We start from the raw sequence: 27,093 nt of genomic DNA, 5'->3' as shown, positions 1-27,093 counted from the left end.
ACGTAACGTCTCATACGTAACCAAGACGGTCCATGATCCTGACAGCAGTATTGGTACTGGTATTATTTTGTTATAATTTAGTTCAGTCTTTCAAGCAAAAGTGTACAAACCTTTATTCAGTAATTTCAATTACTAAAGACTGACAATGCCAGAAAACAATTAATGATTCATAGTATGTCTTTTGACCTAGGCACCTACTGATAGGTTCAGAAGAGCTGAGATTTCAGACTCTTTTACAAATATATCTGTTATATAAATACCCAGACAAAATGTGCCAAAGGGCCACTGGAGAAACGACAGTACAAACTCACAAGTAAATACACACACAGAGCGAGAGAGAGAGAAAGAGAGAGAGAGAGAGCAGCCAAACAGTTTTTCTGCTGATAAACATAAAAGTTTTTTTTTTCTTTTTCTTAATCAGACAAGATTGGAACTGTAAAGGTGGTAATTTCCTCCAAATGGACTGCCACACAAATGTTCTGAATGGAATGCTGAAAGCAATGATTTAAAATTGGGGGGAGCCAAAATAAAAAACAAATTGTACATTTGTCCTTGACAATGATTGGGAAGGTCTTGAAGGAAACAGAGATTGACAGCTAAACCACTTTTGCAAGTCTGCAGTCATTTCATAATTGCATCACTAGCGCTTTTCTCCACTCTCTTGCTCACGCACTGATGGCTTTTGTTTCTAATCTGAATTTTTTAAATTGCCTTATCTGCACACTCAACCCCTCATTTTTCTCTCCTTTCAGTCTCCTTTTCTGTCTCTGTATTAGCTCACTGTCTCATAAGCGGTGCATCATGCTGGTTCCTGTCGAGATTCAATCCAGGAGGCACGTTCAAAACTCTACATGAGTCCGCTATATGAAGGATGGTCTCATGTTCAATCCACAGGAAAAGAAAGACATCAAATTCAGCACTGTTCTGCTTAAAGCGTGTTTTAGTTCAATACAATTTAAATCAAGCTCCAATACCATATGCAGCACAATGTTAATTAGCACTTTTTAAAGCAAAAATAAATAAATAAATAAAATAACACAAAAAGAGCATTTAAAATGGAACTACGTTTTGACTAAGTGGTTATGCATTATCAACGTAACTCCTATGGGTGAAGTTTGCTGTAAACATTTGTCATGAATTAGATGTTTTGCTCTCAACCTTTTCTGAGGATGGTACTCCCCTAGTTATGCTTGGAGATTTCAACATCCATCTAGATAAACCTCTGTTTGCTGATTTCCACACTCTGCTTGCCTCTTTTGATCTCAACCGAGTGTCAACTACTGCTACTCACAAATCAGGCAACCAACTGGACCTTAGTTATACACGACACTGCTCTACTGATCATGTTCTGGTTACTCCACTGCACACGTCGGATCACTTCCTCCTCACTCTTAACCTCAACATGGCCCCTGCCACATCACTTACCCCTCCACATGTCATCTTTCGACGTAACCTACGCACATTTTCACCCTCCCGGCTATCTGCAATGGTTTCATCTTCACTTCCTTCCCCTAAACTGTTTGCATCTTTGGATGCTAACAGTGCTACTGATACTTTCTGCTCCACTCTTACATCTTGTTTAGACACTGTTTATCCCTTATCTTCCAGGCCAGCCCGTAACACCACTTCTGCCCCTTGGTTATCTGATGTTATACGCGAACACCGTTCTAAGCTTAGAGCTGCTGAAAGGGTGTGGCGCAAATCCAAAAATACTACTGACCTTAATGTGTATCAGTCACTCCTATCTTCCTTCTCTGCTAATGTCTCCACTGCTAAAATGACATACTACCATAACAAAATAAACAATTCGTCTAACTCTCGCATGTTTTTTAAAACATTTTCCTCACTTCTTTGTCCTCCTCCTCCACCTCCTGCTTCATCTCTAATAGCTGACGACTTTGCAACGTTTTTCATTAATAAAATTAAACACATTAGTGCACAATTTGCCACACCACAATCAGTCAAGCTCATATCACCAACAAACATACACTCATTTACATCGTTCTCTTCACTCTCTGAGGCAGAAGTCTCAAAACTCCTTTCTAATCACCCTACTATTTGCCCGCTTGATCCTATTCCATCTCATCTCCTTCAAGCCATTTCTCCTGCAGTTGTACCTGCACTCACTCACATCATCAACACATCCCTCCACACTGGTGTTTTTCCCTCATCATTTAGACAGGCACGTATAACTCCACTACTTAAGAAACCCAACCTCAACCTATCTCTTTTAGAGAACTACAGACCAGTTTCCCTTCTTCCTTTCATTGCAAAAACACTTGAACGAGCTGTGTTCAACCAAGTCTCTACATTTCTCACAAACAACAACCACCTTGACAGACATTTCTTCCTGGATGATGGACCATCACCTTCAACTCAACCTTGCCAAGACAGAACTGCTTGTGATTCCAGCAAACCCATCGTTTCATCACAATTTCACCATCAAGTTAGGCACATCAACCATAACTCCTTCAAAAACAGCTAGAAGCCTTGGAGTTATGATTGATGATCAGCTGACTTTCTCAGACCACATTGCTAAAACTGTCCGATCCTGCAGATTTGCTTTATTCAACATCAAGAAGACCAAGCCCTTTCTTTCGAAACATGCTGCACAACTCCTTGTCCAAGCTCTTGTTCTGTCCAGGCTGGACTATTGCAATGCCCTCTTGGCAGGTCTTCCAGCCAATTCTATCAAACCTTTACAATTAATTCAGAACGCGGCAGCAAGATTAATTTTTAATGAGCCAATAAGAATACACGTCACACCTCTGTTTATCAATTTGCACTAGCTTCCAATAGCTGCCTTCATAAAATTCAAGGCATTAATGTTTGCCTACAAAACTACCACTGGCTCTGCACCCATTTACCAAAATTTTTTACTTCAGAATTATGTGCCCTCTAGAAGCTTGCGTTCTGCAAGTGAACGTCGCTTGATTGTGCCATCCCAAAGAAGCACAAAGTCACTTTTACGGACTTTTAAATTAAATGTTCCCTCCTGGTGGAATGACCTCCCCAACTCAATCTGAGCAGCAGTCCTTAGCCATCTTCAAGAATCGGCTTAAAACACATCTCTTCCATCTAGGGATGCACCGAATAATCGGCCACTGAAAACTTTCGGCCGAAAATGGCCCAAAAGGGCATTTTCGGTTTTCGGCCGATAGACTTATCACCGAAACAACACGCCCGAAATGTTGTGATGACGCAAACAGAAACCGCGACCTGCTCGTGCACCTGCATAGCGCAGACCACGAGCTCCCCGCGACATTCACTTCACACCAATGAGAACATTCTCTCTCTTCTTATTCCTTTATTTGCAGCACTAAAGCATCTCCTAACAAAGAGATTAAGACGGACCACGAAGTGAGTCTGTTAGCACACGTCTCACTGAGATCTCTTCGGATCCTCATGCACCCTCGTTGTCTGATATGTTCAGTGGAATTCTGCAAGAAAGTGCCTCAAATAATAATAATAGGTTGGCTATTTTGTTCTTAGGCTACTATATACAGTGCTCAGCATAAATGAGTATACCCCACTACATTTGTCAGAAAACCTTTAGTTTCCTTTCAGAATCAACATTTTCTATGAGATACTATACTACAAAATACTCCCACAAATGTGGGCCATTGATTGCAAACAAGATTTGTTAATTTGCACACACAAAAATGTGATTTTCCTAACAAATTCATTCAAGCCCATGTTGCAAAAATGAGTACACCCCAATTATAGTCTTAGGAGAAAAGCTACACTTAAGACTACAAAATTCTAATTAACAGGCATTCAACCACAGGTGAGTCTAATGATTCATTTAAGAGGTGTCCAGCAGACAGGTGACTATAAAATGGCATTACTTAAAGAAAAGCCCTTCCCATTTCATGCTGTCAGCAATGGCTCCCCATGGAAGAGAAATGTCACAAAAGGAAATAATTTCTTTACACAAAAAAGGTGAGGGCTACAAGAAGATCAGCAAAGCTTTACATATCAGTCAAAATACTGTAGCAAAAGTGATCCAAAAATTTAAGAAAGATGGACGTGCAACCATCTTACAGAGACGTCCAGGCCATCCACGGAAGTTAACATCTCGACAGGAGCGTCTTCTGATGAGAAGGGTTGAAGAAAATCGCCATGCAAATTCACTGCAGTTAACTAAAGCAGTAGAAAGCCAAACTGGAGTGACCCGTGACACCATACGATGCGTACTGCAGAGGAATGGCATGCGTGGGTATCGTCCACGAAGAAAGCCTCTCCTAAAGCCCATGCACAAAAAAGCACACCTAGAATTTGCTAGGGCCCATGCTGAAAAAGATGAAGACTACTGGGACTCTATACCAGTGGTTTCCAAACCCTGGGTCGCGACCCTCGGGTGGGTCGCGAGAATTAAAAAATGGGTCGCCAGTGATTTTTCTTTTTTTTTTTTACTAAAATAATTAATTCAGTTTTCTAATCATAATAATATTAATAATAGTAACTTTGAATAGAAGTACACTGAAAAATCATTTAAATACATGCAAAATAAAAAAAATAAAAAATAAAAAAAATCTTGCGCGCAGTGTTGTTGATACAGCCATTTTCTTTTTCTCACTGAGATGATGCAACATCTTAGGTAGCGTGACATTAGTAGCCCGTATTTAATTTATTTTATGCTGAACATGAGCAAGCCAAAGTCAAAAAGTATTTATGATTTTTTCACAAGAAAAAGAGGGCCAGAGACAGAGACCCCTTTAAATGAAGCAGCAGAAAACACAGCCAGTCGTCAAACCCTGCCGCAAACAGCGGAGATCAGCAGGGAAGATAACGAAGGCGATGCATGTGACAGAGTAGCAGTACTTGCCCAGCAAAGAAAAAGCAGAAATCCGGAGTAAGGCCATATAAAGATGATTTTTTGAAGTTTGGGTTTGTCAACTGTTCGGACAAAAAATAGAAGAAATTGTATACACACCATCCACTGATACAGATACAATAGTAATGCTAATTTACTAATTGTCCAATTGTTATTATAGCATTTAATTTTAAGATTTAAAATTAATTTAATTCAAATATTACTGTAGAAATGTAGCAAATTGCTGTCTTATTCAGTTTTGTATTATGTTATTGTTTTGAACATAAGTTTAACAGTTTTGAAAACAGTATGTAAGCATGTGCAAATTGACTTGTACGTACAAAGAGTTTTGGCAGTTGTTGTGTCTGAGTGAGAAAATAATTCATGAAATTTGAGAGATGTAGTCATTGAATGCATTTTGTGCCAAAGCAATGATAATCAATCCTCACTTTAGCCCAAATAGACTTCTGTTGTGCTCACTGTGTGAAGAGTCTTGCAAAAGTGACCTAAGTATTGAGAAATGTGTCCTAGCGTCTGTAAAAAACTGTACTCAGTGCAAAAAAATAAAAATAAATAAACGACATAAAATATTGACGAATTCTGCATCATGTCTGATTCATTCAAGTAACAAATATTGCAGTGAATTATAAACAGAGATATCTCCTTGTTTTACACAAGAAAACACTGTATAATGCTACATGTTGTTAGTGTTTTTTAGGTCATTGTTTTGTGGGTGACAAAATGTGTTTGTCGACTGTCAACCTTTGCTAGTGTTATGGAAGAATGAGTTGATTTGAGACCTGAATAAAGTGTTTTGTTAGTTGTAGTGCATTTTGAATGTGAAATGAACTGCTTTGCCAAGCTGAAAGTTGGTTAGGAGAACTGTGTGAAGAGTTTAGCAAAAGTGACCTAAGTATTGAGAAATGTGTCCTAGCGTCTGTAAAAAACTGTAATGGTTAACAGGTTGATGAGCATCCCATAGCTTGATCAAATTAGTGCAGAATCAACTTTGCATTGCAATCGCGTCAATGATCATCCAGTGCACGTGCATCATCAAAAGCGGTTGTTATTGTTATTCTTATGCTTGGTTTAAGAATCCAAGAAAAAAAAAAAAAAGGTCGCTCTTGAAAAAGTTTGAAAACCACTGCTCTATACTCTGGAGTGATGAGACAAAGATCACTGTTTTTGGAACTAATGGTTCAAAAACTGTATGGCGTCGTAAAGGTGAGGATTACAAAGAAAAATGCATGGTGCCTACAGTGAAAAATGGTGGTGGCAGTGTCCTTATGTGGGGCTGCATGAGTGCTGCTAGTGTTGGGGAGCTGCATTTCATTGATGGTATCATGAACTCAACAATGTACTGCTCTATACTGAAGGAGAAGATGCTGCCATCACTCCGTGCACTTGGTCGTCGTGCACTTTTCCAACATGACAATGATCCAAAACACACATCTAAAGCTACTGTTGCATTTCTGAAGAAGAACCGGGTGAATGGCCAAGTATGTCTCCTGATCTGAACCCAATCGAACACCTGTGGGGAATTCTGAAGCAACAAGTTGAGAATCACTCTCCATCCAGCATCCAGGCTCTAAAAGAGGTTTATCTTGAAGAATGGAAAAAGATAGATGTTGCAATATGTCGCCAACTTATTCGTTCCATGCCTAGAAGACTTGGTGCTGTCCTTAAAAATCACGGTGCTCATACAAAATACTAGATTTAGTAGTTTTTGTTGTGGGGTGTATTCATTTTTGCTTCAACTAATTTGAGTAAAACTGAAGATTTTGTGATCTAAGTTAGATTATTAACCTTTACTTTCATGTTATGGAGTTAAATAAGTGTTCAATAAAACTCAGCCTTGTGAAAAGTTCGGAAATTGTTCTTTTGTTCATTGAGCTACTGATTGAATTTTTACTTTTTAAAGGGGGTGTACTCATTTGCACTGTATGTGACATTATATACACACACACACACACACACACACACACACACACACACATATATACATACATAATATCAGATTGTAGCCATATTTCTGCTAGATTTTCTGCTAGATTTCTGCTTTAATTTGATAAAAATGTTTATTTATGCCCTGGCCCTATTTAAATACACTCTCTCAAATATTTCTCAAATGTCAGGCAGATGACAAGTTCAACTGCTCAACAGCTAGATGGTTATCTGTCTGAAGTCCCCATCCCCAGAAGTGATAACAGTCTTGCCTACTGGAGAAGTAATGCACTTTCTAGTCCTACAGAGAAAAATTTCTAATGCACTTCACCTAAATGCACATTGTTTTTATGAGAGAACAGTTCATTTTAAAACCTTTCTGCAGGCCAGTAGGCCTGTACATTATTATTTAATATACACATGAGTGGAATACATTTTTAGTTTGAATTTTATTTTATACTGTGCATTGTTGCAATGCGCTTAATAAATATTTGCATAATTTGTAATTATGTATTTTTATGTATTTTTTAAATAATTTATGTAATTGTAATTATCTTTGAAACTTTAATATTAATTTATGCAATTGCAATGTCTTAATTTCAGTAAAGTTAGTACACGGTCATAGCAATAAATGCAATGATACTAATAATTGGCATTATTTCTTTCGGTGTTTCGGTTTCGGTTTTCAGCCTTGGTTTTCTCTTTTTCGGTTTTCGGTTTCGGCAAAGAATTTTCATTTCGGTGCATCCCTACTTCCATCTTTATTTGACCCTCTAACTTTAACACTCACTATTCTAATTCTATTCTTTAAAAAAATCTAACTACCTTTCTAATCTTTTTGTATTCTATTTTCTTTTAATTTATTATGCAGTTGAATGTATGTGTGTGTGTGTGTGTGTATATGTGAAAAGATCTCTAACACTAGCTTGCTCTATTCTTTTTTATTCTATCGGTTTTCTTTTTTTCTTTTTTCTTTTTTTTCTTATTATTTTATTTAAAATCCAATGATATGTGTACTGTTTTAACCTAACTGAGACTTGTTATAGCACTTATATATCATTGCTCTTTTTGTTGTTTTTGATTGCTTCCACTGTCCTCATCTGTAAGTCGCTTTGGATAAAAGTGTCTGCTAAATGCATAAATGTAATTTAAATGTCATGACCCTTTCATTGCACCTATACTTTGAAATTTACCAGTTTGCAATGTGGTCATAGTGATTTTGCCAAGTAAGACATGTTCCTGGATCAACATCTTTTGATGATCCTGTATCAACATTTTTGTCAAAAAAATATAGACTTGATCCAATCCCTACCCCTAAACCTAACCCTACCAATAGTTTATTCCTAAAATCAGTGGGAAATGATAGCTGTTTAACAAGGGTGTAGAAGCACCTAACCCTGACTGTAAGCCTAAAACAGATATTTCCTGAAAAGTTATATCTCAATTCTGATTGGATGTTGATCCACAAACATGTTATACTTGGTGAAAACACGCTCACCATTGCAATGTCATAACAACCAAGTTTGGGTATAACTTTAGACAAAATGTCTGTAAGTGTTTATATCAAACTATACTTGTGCTAATGCTTAATGTTAATTCCAGTTTGCATTTTAATGTCTGTTACCTGTAACCACACTATTTGCTATTATCTCTTCTGAAAAGCAGCGTTTCCACCGCAGGAACTTTACCGACTGTAGACTGATGTCTCTTTAGTGGTTAAACATAAAATATAATTAAGTTTTGGGTAAATCTAACAGGTAATCTTTGGTCTATATTCATTTTATCTATATGTTAAAATGAAAATAAAAAAGGCAAATTTATATAATATTGTAATGGCTGTATATATACACATATCCCTGAACTAAGAACATTTCTGCAGCTGTTATTATGTTTAAATGAAAACGAAAGGAGGCAGTGGTATTTCATATCATATTTTGTTTTATTGTAAATATACACTGAGGAAAATTGCAGTAGTCAAGGTGAGCTGACTGACGTTATCAAGTACGCTGCTGTTTGAAGATTTACCGGATTTGCGTCGTCGCGGACATCACACTCCCAAGTCGAATGCGCGAAGTCTGAAATACCGAGGATGCAAGTCCAAAAACAGCGCACATTGCGTGCAGATCTACGTCACCAGTCTATTTGCCTAATCTTCCCGGTACTTTAGACCGCGGTGGAAACGCAGAGAGCAGCAGGTCTGGGGGGAAAATAGTTCCTGGGAAAAAAAGTTCCTGGTACAAATGTTCCGGGTAATTTCGGTGGAAACGCAGCAAAATTTTATCTCATGCAAATGTTATCTCCTGTACGAAGTCCCGCACATGGCATGCAGGAAAAAAACATATTAGGTTAAATCGTGTGCACAATTTACTGATTTGTTCCTTTGATTTGCTTAATCGTGCACATGATTTATAAATTGACGAAAACGAATTAGTAAAATGTGAGCACAATTTAGCAAATCGAGGGAACAAATAAGCAAATCAAGGGAACAAATTAGTAAAATCTTGTGAAGTGAACAACTATGATTTTGTAAGAAACAACTTCAAACATTTTCAGCAAATTTTAATTATTGGCTGTAAACAGTATGATACATAGTTTACCTGGGTAATGTGAATGGTGCATTTTTATTTAAGTGCCCACATTAACAGGTTAGAGCTGTAAATGAGGTACTGCATCCCAGAAGCATCATAAACACAGCACTGAATATAGTGTTTAATGTTTAATGCAGAACAGTGCTGCACATTTACCAGCACAAACTTTTTCAATATAGGATTTTATAAAGCAAAACAAGCATGCAGTTTTCCAAGAGCAGGGCTGAAGAACCTTGCTTTAGGGTTTGGATTCAGTATACAGTAGATTAGTTACCATTGGGGTGTAAATATAATGCACCTCCTCTTGCAAATTAGATTTCATGATAATTAATTTTGTAATAATTCTCAGTACCTCCCTTTTGATCACCATATCATAATTTATGGTCATTAATAAAGGTATGTTAATAAATTTACACAATATGACAAGCCAGAAATAACTTTATTTCCTGTTTAAAGCTGCAGCTCTTTTACGCAACATAAACGATGTCAGCATAAAAGCCCAACATGAGGCTCCTGATGCAGTGATGCTTCAGGCAGCAGATGTGCTGCAGACACACTAGGCGCAGTGCTGATGCTTCCTCAAATCCTCACTCCACATCCTGCAGTCTACGACCCGGAAACCGTTCAAGTAGGTAGTTTAAATAAACCATCAGTTTCTCATAGTTCAACAGTGCATCTTGCTTTATTAATATTTATTATGTCTTAATTAACAAAACATAGCAGCAGGTCCCTTTAGCACGCTGATGTGCTTTGAAGTGATGCCAGAATCAGCAAGGATATTCTGGTTTACAAATATGTATTTGTTTCAATACTGCCATCCTTGCACCGTAAAAGGAAATAATTACCATGCATGGACAACAGGAGGTACAAATATAGAATAAGAAAAAAATGTTCTTTAAATTATACCTGTTCATTATATTTTAAATATGTTACATTTTACACAACAAGATGAGCACTTCAACTGTGCAAATAAATAAATAAATAAATAAGAAAAATAAATACCATGGTGTAGAAACACACACACATGATTGACTTTCTCATTTTGTCCTTTTCTTTTTTTTTTTTTTTTTGCTTGTTTGATACCAATAAACCTTATTAAGCTGTGTAAAAAAAAAAAAAAAATTATACACACACACATCCACACCATGGTGTAGATACACGCACTCCATTTTGTCATTTTCCTTTTTTTCTTCTATTTTCTTTGTTGAATATTGTGAATATTCATTACAAACACACACACACACACACACACACAGGCACACACACTGTGTTAAAATGCCTTGACTACTAACAACATAACTGTTGCTAGTACATTACATTTATTTATGTTGAGATGTTGTGAGTGTGTACATAATACCAGAAAAAATATAATTTTCAAAAAACAACACATTGTGTTGTGTGTTAATCATGCTCTTGACACACTGCCACATTTAAGACTGGCTGTTAGTCTGATCAACAAATGTATCTGGATCAGAAGTTGATATACAAATTAGTAAAGGTCCATAGAATACTAAAATATTGCATAGGTTTAGATCATCAGAAGACTATTTGATAGAGACATACATGGTATACTTAGTGAGGTGATATTAAATAGTGATCTATCAAAAGCATGCATAACACAGTCAAATTCAACAGACAATATACAAGAACAGGACTAAAATACACAATGATCTGAAGTATATGTGTGTACATTAAAAGAAAGGTTTTCTTATGAACTTATTAGAGAAGAGTGCGTTTTATGGGCATTATGTGTCTCTCCTAAGGGGAAATGAAGTGAGTGTTGTTCTGCCCGCATTCCTTCGGGCAATAAAACTAGTGTTATCAGATAGTGTGTCTGCTTACCATGGAACCAAAGGCCTGTTGGCCTTTTTGAGGTCTTAGTTGCATTTCGGGGGTTAGATGAGGGGGCGTTAGATATTATTTGTTAAATATAACAAAATAAGTGTGTGTCTAATTGGTCCAAATGCTACAGATGTTTTTGAACACAGGCTTACAAGGTTACGTACGTGGCTATTTGTAGGCTTTTAATCATTAAAATTAGCTCTAATTAATCTAATTTTATTGTTCAATGGTATTTAACAGGAGGGAGTGATCAATGTTGTCAGCCAGAGAAACACTCTAATAACCACAGAACAAAGCAACTTATGTGAGGCAATTCAAAGTATAAAGCAGAGGTGCAGAAACTATATTTAAATTGAACCCATTTCTCTGGGCCGGTTTAATTAAAAGTGAGCCACTTGGAACTGCAAAATTACAGTGTGATTCAGTTGGAGGTTTACAGTAGATGACACTTATGGTACGATGGGTACTAGCAGGTACACGGTGGACAAGGCTGTGGAACCCAAAATGGAGATGGCAGCCAAATTATTGACTGCACTAAGGCCTGCAAACTGATTGTCGCCAAAACACTATTTTCAAGAAATGTGATTGCCATCTTGCCACTTATACTAGCAGCAGATGATTGACCCAGATTGACTATTGGCTTGGGCTTCAAGCTCATCATGGATGCCAAGTTAATTCCATCAAAGACAATCACCTCCCAACACCGGTTACTAGCCCTCAAACTCGCACCCGAAAAGAGATCACAATTGGCTGCCCTGCTTGACACGTACACTGTCACCATGAGCAGCCTGTCAAAACACTCTGGGCAAATGTTACACGGTTTACCCGTATTGTTGCTGCCCATACCATTGTCAAAAATGTATGTATTTGTATTTTGCATTTGGTCTGAATGAAAATGTGTAAATTGTTTTAGTAACAACACAATGACAAGACCAGTGTGCTGGTGAATAACTAAATTGATTGCTTTGTACCACTATATTGGCTGGGAATATTGAATTTTTGTTTCAAGGCCAAGGGCAACATGTAATGGTGACATCAGATGAATTACAACTATGAACACTATTATCTCACAGTGCAGTGCCTTCTGTATTTTTTGCCCCATAAAATGATCTCCCCACCTGCACTGATTTTACAGTAGTATGAAGTGTAATACTCAATAAATTCTAAATTCACAATTTAAATAAAACATTGTTTAATTTGCTAAAATCCTGGACATTTTACAGTGAACTCTGTAAGCCATTGATTGCACCTGAATAATTTTCCACCATTTTTATTATTATTTTTTTTATGTAATTTTGGCCAGTTATAATTTTTTTTACCTCTGTTTAGTGTTATTAATGTCTTTCGGGTTAAGGCCACCCTTATAGTGTTTTACTTACATTTCTCTCTTCTTGTGCATTTACACAATGGAATGTTTACTTTGCATTTCATACCAAAAATAAGTTTTTGTGGCTATGTTATAATGGGCTGTTCCATTTCAGTCGGTCACTCTCGACGGCATGTCGGTGACAGGCGAAAATGGGATATCGATTCGATAGACCAATCTACTACGAGTGTAAACTAAACGAGCCAATGCACATTGGCATGCAATTATTGCATCCAGCTGCCGCTGATCACAGCGTGAGTATAAGAAGGCAGCAGGTGCAGTGCATACCAGCTTTTCACTTCGGAGCCGAGTGTTAGTATTGTTCTGCTGAACCGTGTCTGCTGTGATCTATGAGTTCAGCACGCTCTTGGAAGTTGGCAAGATGGCGCTTCAGCGTTGGCCGTACCTTTGTTGAGTGGGTTGCACACTTCAGGCTGCACTACCCCCTGTTGTATTGCAAGCGGCCAATTTCCCTCAGCACTAAAAGAGCATTTCCTAAAGAACAAATTTCACTAAAAGAGCTTCATAGGTGTGTCTTTGTAAAGACGACGGATCGTCCTTATAAGGATGCCATTTTACCTGTGCGTTTCTGGGTGCGGTCATTACCAGGCTACGGGTGATGGTCCCAATCACTGCCTCATGTATCTGGGCGTCGAGCATGCTGAGGTGGCCTTTATGGATGAGTCATGTTCCCACTGCAGGAAGATGACCACCTCAGATGCTTTCCCGGACCGCCGAGATGGTAGGGCTCGAGTGGAATCCTCCACCACGTCCCGAGCCATCCAGAATGGATTATCGGTTTCTCAGGGTGGCCCGCCCCAGTGTCTTTCTTCCCGGAAGTGCATAATGAGCTCACAAAGTTGTGGAAGGCACCTTTTACTGCCAGAAACCGGCAGATGAGCTCCTCCTCCCTTACCACCCTCGATGGCAGTGCAGCAAAGGGCTATTTGCCAATCCCGCAGGTGGAGCGGCATCCTGGTCCCTGTCAAACCTGCCGGTGAGTGGAAGAGAAAGAGGCCCCAGGACGGGCGACCCAGAGAGAGGTAGTTGCTTTCTGGGGGATGGTGAAGGCACCTTTCCCTCCCCTGGAGGAGGATCTTGGATCTGCGAGTTTTGAATCAGGCCATTTATCGGCTACCGTTCAAGATTTTGAAGTAGAAACGCATCTTTGGGTGCATCCGTCCCCAAGATTGGTAGCATTTGACCTGAAGGATGAGTACTTTCCTGTATCGTTCCTTCCGCGCCACAGACCTTTTCTGCGGTTCGCGTTTGAAGGACGGGCATATCAGTACAAGGTCCTGCCCTGCAGGCTGTCCCTGTCTCCCTGTGTCTTCACAAAAGTCACGGAGGCGGCTCTTGTTCCCCTTAGAGAGCAGGGTGTTCGCATTCTCAACTATCTAGACACAGGATCTCTTTTCTTGGTATGGAGTTGGATTCGGTCGAACAGATAGCACGCCTCACAGAGGAACGTGCGCGGTCAGTGCTAGGCCGAATACGTTCAAGGGCAGAACAGTGGTCCTACTGAAACTTTTTCAGAGGCTCCTGGGGCAGATGGCTGCCACAGCGGCACTTACACTGCTTGGCCTGTTACATATGAGAACGCTCCAGCACTGGCTTTATGGCAGAGTCCCGAGGTGAGCGTGGAAGCGCGGCACTCACCGGGTCCGAGTTATATATGGCTTATGCCTTGTCGCAACTCACCCGCCACATCCTCCTTTGGAGTCGGAAGGTTCTGAGGTCACTTCACGCCGTTCACGTTCCGAGCCTGTTCAACGACGAGCTGTCTCGAGCAATGCTCCCGGGAGAATGGAGACTCCATTCCCTGATGGTCGAGCTGATTTGGAGACCTCCTCCTAGACCAGGTTCGGAGCCGCTCAGGTAGGTCTGTTTGCTTCTCCAGAGACCTCTCACTGCCAGTCGTTCTAGTTGTTCCAGTTGCATTTTCCCCAGTGAGCCTTCTCACAGAGACACTGTGCAAAGTCTGGGAGTAAGTCTTGTTAGTGGCGCCATATTGGCCCACTCTGACCTGGTTCCCCGAACTGGTGCTCCTCGCTACAGCCCCTCCTTTGCCAATGTCTCTGAGGAAGGATCTATTACCTCAGAGACGGGCACCATTTGGCACCCACATCCAGACCTTTGGATACTCCATGTCTGGTCCCTGGACGGGACGCAGAGGTTCTAGGAGACCTACCTCAGGAGGTAGTGGACACCATCACTTCGGCAAGAGCACCGTCAACGAGACACGCTTATGCCTTGAACTGGAACCTGTTTATCTAGTGGTGTTCTTCTCGCCGAGAGGACCCCCAATTGCGGTTGTGCTTTCCTTTCTGCAGCAAGGGCTGGAGTGAAGGCTGTCTCCCTCCATCCTCAAAGTCCAGGTTGCAGCTATTACTGCGTACCATGACCCTGTGAATGGGAAGGCTTTAGGTAAGCATGACCTCATCATCAGGTTCCTTAGAGGGGACAGGAGGTTAAATCCTTCCTGGCCCCCCTCTATATCCTATACTTAAATCCCTACAGCAGGGCCCATTTGAGCCTTTTCATTCAGTTGAGCTAAATTTAATTTAATTGAAAACTTTGCTCCTGCTTGCACTGGCCTCAATCAAGATGGTAGGGGACCTGCATGCATTTTCGGTCGACGATTTGTGCCTAGAGCTTGGGCCTGCTGACACCCAAGTAATCCTGAGGCCCCGGCCCAGCTACGTGCCCAAGGTTCCCATTACACCCTTCGAAGACCAAGTGGTGAACCTGCAAGCGCTGCCCCTGAAGGAGGCAGACCCAGCCCTGACTTTGCTCTGACCCATCCGAGCATTGAGATGCTATGTCGACCAGACACAAAGCTTCAGGACCTCAGACCAGCTCTGTGTTTCTTCTGGAGGCCAGCAGAAGGAGTATGCCGTCTCTAAGCAGAGGATGGCTTGTTAAGTTTACACTCTAAGTAGATTGGTCTATCGAAGCGATATCCCATTTTCGTCGGTCACCAATGTGGCGTCTCCGTTCCCTCCTTCGGGGAATGAGACATTTTTTCACTTTGATTAATTTCACTTAAATATGTGTATTTTTCAAAACATTCTTTTTCATTTTTCTTTTTTTCTGTGCGATTAGGGCTGGTAATTTAACGCGTTAATTAGATTAATTAATTATGGAGAAAAATAACGTGTTAAAATTATTAATTCATTTAATGCACTTGCCCCACCCCAGACCTATGTGGATCATTTGCCATTCCATACAGTCGACTGATAACTAATATGAGGCAGGGCAACAACTTACTGCATGATGGAGCCCAGAGAATGTCCCTAAAATGCAAGGTAAGGGGCAAAATGCCCGTTTTAATTTTGTCTCTTATTTACATTAAGAAATATCACTTGAGCTGTAGGCTAAGTGCAATATCACACGAGTGCAAATGTAATACTCATCTTATACAACAGTTCATTAAGAAGTTAATATTGTGTTATATTAGCCACAATGTTGTCTTTTTTTTTTATTTTGCCAACCAGAAGATAAAGACAACTCAGAACTGTTCATCTCTGTGTTACGTTCATGCGTTCCTTTTAAGTTTCCTTATTTGGTCATGTTCCTTTTCCTGTTTGGTTGATTTGATTAATCTCCACCTGTCTCCATTCCCCTTATTACTTCCCTTGTGCTTAAATACCCTGTCTGTTTAGTTCCTCCTTGTCCGTGATTATCGTATTGTATTGTTATGTTGGATGTGCCCTTATTCTCCCGCGATCATTAAAATAACCATTTTATATACCTTCTTCTTCGTGCACCTTCATTAACACACCAGCAGCTGTAACAGAATCACGGACCTAAAAGTGTATTTAGTGGCATTTTTCTTTCTTTTTTGTTTTGTCTTTCCCCTCTCCCGGAATGGCCTTACCAGCAGTCCAACTCCTGTGCCTGGAGCAACTGGACCATTCGCTGGAGGACCACACCAGGGACTTTCTCGATCTGGCGTGCCTTACCCACTTCCCCGACCTCTCGCTCTGTAACTTTTATTACACCGGCCTGAACGAGCGGTGTAAGGCACGCCTGCCAGCGAACGGTCCCAAAGAGACAAGCCAGCCGTCATCCCGCTGCACGGAGATAAAGCCAGAGCCCACCGCAGCCGCAGAGCCCGAGCCTATCATTGTCGGGGAGCAAGGACTCGCGAGCGCGACTGACAAGGTGTCTGAGCCGGCAACACCGTGCGTCGTGGGATTACTGGTGGAGATCAAGGGGGTGGAGGAAAGCCTTTCCCACACTCCTACGACTGAGGGTGAGCTGCACTTGGTTTCTGTGAATTATATGGAGGAATAAATGGACCTTATAGGCTGGTTTGTGGAGGTAAATCCTGAATCCCCTATTTCTCCGCTGGTCCCGCCAGCCCTGAATCTCCTGTGTCCCCGCTGGTTCTGTCCAGCCCTGATCCTCCTGTGTTTCCTCCCAGCCTCCTTAGACCAGTCAGTTCCTCTGCTCCATTTCAGCTGGTTCAGTCCAGCCCTGAATCTCCTGTTTCTCCACTGGTTCTGTCAAGCCCCGTATCTCCTGTTTCTCTGCTGGTTCTGTCCAGCCCTGATTCTAGTTCCTCGACCTCATCTCCGCTGGTGCCAGTCAGTCCTGCAGCTCACCCTCAGTCAGCACCATCTGGGTGCAATGGTTCGCCGTGAGACTTCCAGTCTCCAGCTCCGCCTTGGCGTGAGGATTCCCTGTCTCCGCCTCCAGCCTCTGACCCCTGGACTCCACCTCGGTACTTCAACCCAGCGGCTCCGCCTTGGTACCCTACTCCCTCGTCTTCGCCGTTGCCCATCATCCCACCAGCTCCACTGGGCTCCCTCGTCCACCTTGGTCAGTCGTCGACCATCCGCCGCCTCGGGACTCCACTCCTATGGCTTCACCTCATCATTCCATCCCTCCGGCTCTGTCAGGCTCCTCCTTCCCTCCGGCTCCACCTCCATCCTCAGTCGCTCTGACTCCGCAGCGGGCTTCCGGAGCCCCGCCTCCGCCTCGGTCGCTGATGCCTTCAGCGCTGCCTTGGACCTCCGGACCCTCTGCATCACCCTGGCTTTGTAGCTGCTTGGCTCCAACCTGGGCTCCTGATCCACCGGCGCAGTCTCCGTCAGTCGGCCCCCTGGGTGTCATCGGCCCCCTTCCACCATGGCTCCTCCCGCCGACAGCTCCACCGTGAGTCATCCTTGCTGGTCTCTGGAGGACCATCTGGCTTACCCTGCTTCAGGCTCCTCCCTGGCTCCTCCCTCCTACTTCACCCTGGGACCATGCTCCATACTTCCTCTCCATTGCCTGCCCCTTGCCTGCCTCACGCCCGCCTCCAGAACCCCCACCCTACCTCCACTGGAATTCCTCTTTCGGTGCGAGGATGCACCGTTCCGGGAGGGGGCAAACTGTTACGTCCATGGACTTTCTGTTCCTTTTAAGTTTCCTTATTTGGTCATGTTCCTTTTCTTGTTTGGTTGATTTGATTAATCCCCACCTGTCTCCATTCCCCTGATTACTTCCCTTGTGCTTAAATACCCTGTCTGTTTAGTTTCTCCTTGTCCGTGATTATTGTATCATATTGTATTTTTATGTTGGATGTGCACTTATTCTCCCCCGAATATTAAAAGAACCTTTTTATATACCTTCTTCCTCATGCACCTTCATTAACACACCAGCAGCTGTAACACTCAGAGCAACCCATAGCGGCATTTAATTTCTTTATAAACGTTTTGAACGAATTTGGTGAACCATTTGGTGCATTGAACCATTGCCCTTGAAGTGGCACTGCACACCGATCGGTGTATGACATCAAAGTACCGCGAGAGCGATTCAAAAGTAAAAGGACTCGTCTGCTCTCTAAGATCTTGCGGGTCTTTGATGTCACACATCGATCGGTCTAATTGTGATGATCTGCTTCAAGTCGAACAAGCCTAATGATTCAATGAACCATTCATAAAGGATCATTTACTTCACTCCTAAATGAATCAGCCATTTGAACGAATCAAACGAATGAATAAATGACTTGATGACTTAATCATTAAGACATTAACCACCACCTACTGGCAGTTTTAGTTTATTATTTAGAGTATCATTTCATTAAAGAATTAATTTCATATTTTCATAGTAATAATAAAAAAAATTAAGAAAAGAAATTATTAAAGTTATAGTTCACCCAACCAAAAATGGTAATTCTGTCATCATTTACTCACATGGTCCAAAAGAGTATATGTGATAAATTGTATCAAACAAAATATTTCTTGCTAAACCTAATTTTTGTAATCTCTGTTTGATGCTTTGCACAACAATGACTTTAAATAATCTTTTCAGAGTAATTTCTCCAAATTTGATATGCGGTTAATTAGATAAATCACCACATCGTGTAATTAATTAGAGTAAAAAATTGTATTGCTTACTAGCCCTAATATATATATATATAAATATATATATATAAAAAATTTGAAAATGTACATTATACTTATACAAATAACATCAAATATTAATAGGATCACTTTTTAAGAGCTTATAGCTATATCATAGTCCTGTTTCACTTTTTCTTTTTCTTTTTTTTTTAGACAGATGTGTTGACAATTTTTTATTATTTATGAATGAACACCTTGTTTTATTTTATTTTACTGGGGATGATTGGCTACTTCTATCTTTGTCATTTGTTCTTTTTCTGAAGCTGACCTTGAGAATGTCTTCCATTTCCTTAGCCTAGTTTTCAAACACCCACTCTCTCTTCATGCTAATGTCTTACACAAGCACTCCGTTAAAATAAAAGTTGTTCTATTTCTTTCTTTCTCTATATCTCTCTCATTCCTTTTTCCTTATCCTCTCTCCCTCTGAAGTTCTTTCATGAAGCATCAAGAGACATATTCATTATCTGACATCATATTCATTTCTATGCTAATGAGGACCATACCCACTGAAATCTGTCCTTCAGATGGGAATAAGTGGCAATCAGGTTTTGTTTGTTTTGAGGTTTTTTTCTGGAATGACGGAACATATTTCCAGCATTTCAGGAGAATCAGTATTCAGAATATCAGCACGTAGAAGCTACAGCTCAATTATATTCTGTTTGTTGATAATATAACAAATATAGCATTAGCTTGTTTCTGTGTTTTCAATTTATGTGTGCCTTTTTTGTTGGTTAGGATCATCTTTCACAACAAAACATTATTTTTGAATACAATTCAGCATTGCGTTAGTTCAGGCAGGCCACGTCAGTCAAGCTTGTGTCAGCCGACAGTCAGCTGTTCCTGCCGTGTACCAATCCAGTCTTGACACCTATCACAAGCGGTCTATTTAAATTCCCATTCTTCAGCGTCTCTTCCATCAGATCGCTGTGTGTAAATCAAAGTGTTGCAGCGTGTTTCAGAACATCTGAAATCACATCTAAGATAAGTGAATGCTCTTTTAATCCATATCACTGTGTATATTGCCTGGTCTGCTAATTGTATAAAATAAAAAATAAAAAATTAAATGATGTTAGCAGTTTTGCATTGTTTGCAAGAGCAAAATATTAAGCATATTTGCAGCAGCATTTACGCATCCGTGTTTATACACCTGGAGCAACATGTAGTCTAAGACGACACGCTAGGGCTGTGCAAAAAATTGAATGCGATATTCATGCACATCTCATCAGTAAAGACGCTCCTGTAATTAGAAGTATATCTCCAGCACGTGCGTTCAGATCAGGGTTGCCAGGTTTTCACAACAAATCCTGCCCAGTTGCTTCTCAAAACTAGTCCAAAACCAGTCCAATCGCGCTTCCAGGAGGTTCCCCGATAAAAATTGCTTCCTGGGGTTACAATATAAGTTTTTTAGCAGGGTTGCCTTGGTAAAATTCGCATTTTAGGTGCTAAATATCATGCTATTTGTATTGGGGGCGCTTCGACCCGCGGACATGAAAAACAACCACAGACTTGGCAACACTGGTTGACATTTACTACACCGAGCCGTAATTCACTGACAATCTACACAAAATCGATGTGAAAATCGCAGGCGATTCTTTGTCGATTTTAAAAACGATTTTGTGTTAGTTGTCGGTAGACTACGGCTCTGTGTAGTAACTGCCGCTCCACCTGAAACAGTGTTGCCAAGTCTGCGATTGTTTTTCATGTCCGCGGTTTGAAGAACTCCAATACAAATAACGTGATATTTAGCCCCTAAAAGGCAAATTTTACCCAGGCAACCCTTCCAAAAAATTTATATTTCAACCCTGGGAAGCAATTTTTATCGGGGAACCTCCTGGAAACGCGATTGGCCTAGTTTTGGACTAGTTTTAAGAAGCAACTGGGCAGGATTTGTTGTGAAAACCTGGCAACCCTGATCTGAACGCACGTGCTGGCGATATACTTCTAATCACAGGAGCATCTTTACTGATGATATGCGCATGGAAATCGCATTTGATTTTTTGCACAGCCCTACGACACGCCGATAGTTAAGGCCATGAGAACAGGTTTAAATGAAACAAGCTTTCTCATGTAGGCGTTTCAACTGGGGTTGCATTTATTTGATCAAATATACAGCAAAAACAGTAATGTTGTGAAATGATATTACAATGTAAAATATCTGGGGATATAAGGGAGTACATTTTATTAAATAATGTGGTTGTCACTCCTATAAATATTAAGCATATTTATAGCAGCATTTACACATCTGTGTTTATACACCTGGTGCACTCTGAGGACACGCCGATAGTTAAGGCCATGAGAACAGGTTTAAATGAAACAAGCATTCTCTTGTAGGCATTTAAACGGGGGTTCGCTGTATTTATCTCAATGTCATGGTTGTTTATTTCTAAGGTTGATGTTTTAATTAGCTGTGTTTGATGTGCGGTTAATTTCAGCTTCTATACGTATAAGAACGTGATATCAATGACAGTCATTACAAGTATTTCCGTAGGGTGTATGCATTGCCTGCTGGACTGCCACCCACAAGTATGCAATTTACAGCATTAATACATATAACATGCTCCTCGTGCAGGTGCTAGGGGTCGTATGCTTCCCCATTTACAATCACATATTTGCTTTAAGCATTTTAAGCAACATGCTTGTTGCATATCCTTGATTACCTAACTTGGGGTGACGCTTCCCCCTTAATGCAAATTTGGATAATATAGAAACTGCCGTCGTATTAGACTGATGCTGCTATGGGTGTAGGTGTCCCCCTGTACATTCAAATATTTGTATAAGCAGCTTAAGCAACATGCTTGTAGCATGCTCCCTTACTGAGTTGGGGTGATGTTTCCCGCATAAATATAGTATTAAACAATATTTAATAATATAAACAATATTTCCCATCACTGACTATTCAGATTGCATCAGTTTTGCTGGTTTTTTTTTGCATATGGTTGTTTTGGGGGTTTGTCTTGCTGCTCACCCCACAATGTCCAAGCATGGTTGCATGGATAGCCGTGTGGAGTGTTGCCCAGAACATAACCATACTGCCAACACTAACTGTATGCAATATAATTGTAATAAACATACTTAACGAAAATAGTCCTGATTGAAATTCAGCATTGTGTTAGTTCAGACAGGCCATGTCAGTCAAGCTCGCATCAGCCACCAGTCAGCTGTTCCTGATGTGTACCAATCCAGTCATGACACCTATCACAAGCGGTCTATTTAAATTCCCATTCTTTAGCGTCTCTTCCATCACATCGCTGCTTGCAAATAACTCCCTCCTCCTTTCCCAGCTCCACCTAACTGAATGTGTCTTCCTTTCAACCCGTTCTCATCAATCTGCGTATAAATAACATGACTTTACACTTTCTAGTTGTGTGTAATGCATACGCCAAATGCCAATTTTGCGTGCTTATGATACGCCAATCCTTCACATTAATTTTGTTGGAGAACAGATGCGTCCAAATATCACGCATCATCTTCAGCGGTAGTGACGTCACCAGCGAGGCTCGTCCAGTTCACCTGATGCGCGTACACCTTCAAACAGGTAAGTAAGGGTAACAATCTTTTTTTCTTCTTTTTGTAATGATATCACGTGGTTAACCGTATTGTTTTAATTATTTCAGTATTTCTGCATCACATTAGATGGGGTCGTGTGTTTAAAGGGCAGCGTATGCTCAAATTATGGGACAGTGGGCTGCTCAGCTAGCCTACCATTGTCATTAGCCTAAGCTAACCTCTACTGTATATAGACCTGTTGCAGTTTTAAATAAATAATGATGTGACATGGGTCTTCAGCATTTAGACATGACTGATGCAAGCACAACAAATCAACCAACCCAATATCAACAGCGTGATAATCGTGATCGTGTAAAAAGTCCACACATTTACCATATTTTTACAATAATAGCCAAACTGTTGCTCCGCCACGTCGTGTGTAGTCAATACACAGTAACTACAACATATTTACCATGCTTCTCCTACTGTAACCGTAGTTTTACTCTGGTATTTGTAGTTACTAACGCACAATAACCACAACATTTACTATGGGTTTACCATAGAAACCATAGTTTTATTCTGGTATTTGTAGTTACTAACGCACAATAACCACAAAATTTACTATGGGTTTACCACGTTAACCGTAGTTTTACTGTGGTATTTGTAGTCACTAACGCACAATAACCACAACATTTACTATGGGTTTACCATGTTAACCGTAGTTTAACTCTGGTATTTGTATTAACTAACGCTCAATAACCACAACATTTACTATGGGTTTACCACGTTAACCGTAGTTTTACTGTGGTATTTGTAGTTACTAACGCACAATAACCACAACATTTACTATGGGTTTACCACGTTAACCGTAGTTTTACTCTGGTATTTGTAGTTACTAACGCACAATAACCACAACATTTACTATGGGTTTACCACGTTAACCATAGTTTTGCTCTGGTATTTGTAGTTACTAACACACAAAAACCACAACACTTACCAGGATTTTACCACAGTAACTGTGTTTTTACTCTACACTATTTGTAAAACACATTAACCACTAAGTTTGCCACGCCTTTAATACCTTTTTGTGAAGTAATTGTAATTCAGTGTTTTTTCTGTCTTTCAGTTACGTTGGATTACATACTCCACAAGAACCTGTAATCCAGCAGCTCTTTAAAGAAGCCATCTCTTGTAAAATCTCTCTCTCACTCTCTCTCTCTCTCTCTCTCTCTGCTAGAATTAACAGGGGACTTCAACTCCACGCTTCCAATGCTGATTTTGAAGAAGCTGTCAAGGGGGCTGAACAAGTCCTTCAAAGGTTCAACCCTTCACAGGTAATGAAGAAGACTTTTAGTTATAACTGATTTGCTTTAATGAATGCATCCTTATATTATGTGTTAAATCAAATATTCTGGTCACCGATCATTTTAACACACTGTCTCAACATGTTTATATTTCAGGAAGGCCTGTCATGAGATTTGAATTTGACCATCTTGTGCATTTATGAAGAAGACCAAAAGCTGCAAAGGCAAACACTTCCAATGGTTCGTCTGTGCGTCTGAGCTCCTTGACTGAACCTTACTGCAGATACATTTTTCTCAGCATTTGATGTTTCTTAAATTTTGGTTCACATAGCCCATCAGGAAGAACAGTTAACAAAGAGCATGTTGTAGTAGTAATAATTCATACAATAATCTTATTATATCTTATTATCATCAATATTATATTGTACAAGCGTAATTGTACAAAATTCTACAACTTTTACTCCTACTGCTGTTATTGGCCGTTACCACAACTCCCATCAGATTGTGCCCATTGTAAGAGTGTTTATATCATGAAGTTTATATTAAGTCCATTGTATTCTTTATTAATCTTTACAAATTGGTGCCGTCTCTTCCTGTTTCAACAGTACATGATATCTGTCCACACCTCATAGACTGCCTTTCTTTCTATGGTGATTTTACTGAACACATCTGTCTTAGAAGCAAGAGAATGATACAGACGATACTATTCTCTTAAATCTCTTAAATGTTCCTCTCATTCTTTTAAACTTATACACAAAATTCTGCCTTTCTCTGCCTTTTTCACTTCATCTTTATCCTGTACTCCCTCACTCACACATTCTTTTATGCTCTGTTTTAAGGTAGAAACTGAGAGTTTGCATGATGGCATTTTCTCAGACGCTGAATCTGATGTGTACAGATGAACTCAGGAGCCTGCTAGAGTTGCCAGGGAATTTGAGCTTGAAGTGTATAATTATAACGGTTTAATTTATATTTTTAAACAACAATAATGATTAAACGTGGTCAATAAATATTTTCTTGTTTTACAGCTGAAGACCAGAAACGCAGAGAAAATCAGTCAAACCAGTCCTAAAGAAATGAGGAATGAACATGGACTTCTTGTGCCCCAAAAGAAAAGACAGAAAGGTGAAAAGTTTCACATTTCCATTTGTATGTCTGACTTCAATGCAGTTATGTGTGGTACAACATTGATGTTGATCTCTCAAAAGACTTTTCAAGTCAGCAGTTATAGTTTTTCACATATACATCTATTTATAACTCCTAGAATGAGCAAATCAGCTGTGCATCATCTCTGTGATTTGGGAAGGAAATGACTGAATATGGCGAGTACTGACACCTGCACCTGTATTCACAAACACTATTTCTCTAGAATAGTTATTGCTGTTATTGCTGACTTATTGTTTTGTCTGTTAGTTTGAATTAAGATGAAGCCAGTTGATGAAGATATCAATTGAATGGCCACCGACTGCAGCACTGCTACCTGAACCCATCAGTTATCTGCTGTGAAGACTGCATTCACAAACCGCTCTACTGCGACAGCTCAGATGTTACGGCCCGTAAAAGTAAACATCACAGCTAAACAACGAGAGCTAGTTGTGGGGGGATTCTTTTGGCCCATATCCCCAACAAGAATCAATGTTAAGTCCAGTGCAACAATTATAAATAAAAATACTATATATTGTTTATTGATTTACAATACCCTAAATACATGTTTTGTCCCTCCAGGACATCTACACCAGGTGGAGTATGAGGAGGACTGTCAGAGACTCCAGCCAGCCGAGCCATGGATTGCTCTCACCCTTACCATCAGGCAGACGTTATCACAGAACCTACACCAGCAGACAGTGAGACAAGTTCCTTTCACAGGCAATCAGACTGAACTGAACTCATACCAGTAAAACCATACACACCCCACCAACCTCATATGCCCTGCACTCTTATCAGTTACGCTGATTGGACTCAATATTATTATGCACCCTGACATTCTGTTTGCACTAATTCATACCGTGCTGCACTGCAGAGATGTATGTGTACTGTGATTATTATTGTGTTCAATTCATGCTCTCTGTATAGCATAATTTTTAACATATATTGTTCTCTACCTGTACTGAGTCCCTTATGTGTGTAGCATATATATTCAGAATTTGTATTTCATATATATTAATTAATTAATTTGTCATCCATACTGTCACGCTGCAGTCTGCACCCAAGACTTTCACCACCTGTATACTTGTGTTCATTGTATTGTGACAATAAAGCAATTTGATTTAAATTAGTTACATGTCTTTTGTTCATCAGTTGTGCTGTAGGGTGCTGCATAACAACTGCAAAAAAAATGTATGACATGGAAGATTATGATATGTCCAGGACATGGACAATCAAGAAGAGGAAGAAAACCAGGAGAGCTCTGGAAACTTGATGTGATTCTTTGGTGCTCAAGACATTTCACCATGCATACATTTGGATGGCTTCATCTGATTTAAAAAACATGGTTTTAACATAACCCATTTTTAATATCGTTAAAAATGTATATCATTTGTCTTAATACACTACTTTAGTTGTCTTTATGTTGTATCCTTCAGTAAAGTACTGCACATGGCGTTGGATAATAAAGTAAGGTGAATATTCTATATTAAGAATGGTGTTTGGTAAATACACCATTTCATTTTGTAAACAATAGACATAATGTGTTTTAATTAAGAAATTAACATTTGGTTACATTAATGACATTCAGTTAGATGAAGGGCAGGCTGAAAGCTGCATTAGAAGATACTGCATGCATGGACTATAATGCTGCAGGAATTTCATGCACAACTGAAGGTGATGTATGATGGAAAGATCAACATGAATCCAATACTGTATAATAAGCAAGATGAGCATGCACATTACTGATGTTTAGTACCAGAGGAGGACAAATATGAGGAGTATTTTACACAGAGACACAAATTAGCTCTTAATATTATGATTCTTTGCATTGCATGAATTGTATGGCTTTTGCACCATAAATTACATACTCTCTGTACCTTGTCTTACTGAATACACATTGACATTTTGTGAAAGTACAATGAAGTGTCACACTATGTATTGGTTGTTTAAATTGGTGTCTTTGTTTACTGTCAACACTGTATTCTTGCACCTGATGTAATTAAATATTTGGAGCCCATTCCAAATAGGCACTGATGTATATTTTTGTGGTTCTATTCTTATTCTAAGATAAACATGACTTACAACTAACATACTGGCAAGTTGTTGAAAAGACAATCTTAAAAATATGACTCAGCACAGTCTGTTGTCCATGATGAGAAAAGGTATGTGTATGTTGTAGTGCCCTTCCATCCCCAGGGGCCCAGTA

At 40.0% G+C, this 27,093-nt stretch overlaps 2 long non-coding RNA genes across 6 annotated transcripts in view; both read left to right on the top strand.

Moving 5' to 3' along the window:
* Positions 1-22,312: 22,312 nt before the first annotated feature.
* The window catches only part of LOC132158034 (uncharacterized), a 93,516-nt gene continuing 88,735 nt past the window's right edge, over positions 22,313-27,093 (top strand). The window contains exons 1-6 of one of the 5 annotated variants that reach the window (XR_009437644.1): positions 22,314-22,496; positions 23,564-23,771; positions 23,898-23,981; positions 24,581-24,685; positions 24,770-24,873; positions 25,006-25,063. This is a non-coding gene — a long non-coding RNA (uncharacterized LOC132158034). Of the gene's footprint in view, positions 22,497-23,563; positions 23,772-23,897; positions 23,982-24,580; positions 24,686-24,769; positions 24,874-25,005; positions 25,064-27,093 lie in introns of those variants that run through there. The other 4 variants (XR_009437643.1, XR_009437646.1, XR_009437645.1 and 1 more) reach the window with 4 other exon arrangements.
* LOC132158035 (uncharacterized) lies at positions 25,168-25,646 on the top strand. The gene is made up of 2 exons (XR_009437648.1): positions 25,168-25,378; positions 25,467-25,646. It is a non-coding gene; the product is annotated as an uncharacterized LOC132158035 (long non-coding RNA).

Source organism: Carassius carassius, chromosome 15, assembly GCF_963082965.1.
Source record: "Carassius carassius chromosome 15, fCarCar2.1, whole genome shotgun sequence".
In the NCBI taxonomy this organism is placed as follows: domain Eukaryota; kingdom Metazoa; phylum Chordata; class Actinopteri; order Cypriniformes; family Cyprinidae; genus Carassius; species Carassius carassius.
The sequence above is the reverse complement of the archived record's forward strand: the minus strand, read 5'-3'. Positions and strand labels throughout refer to the sequence as shown.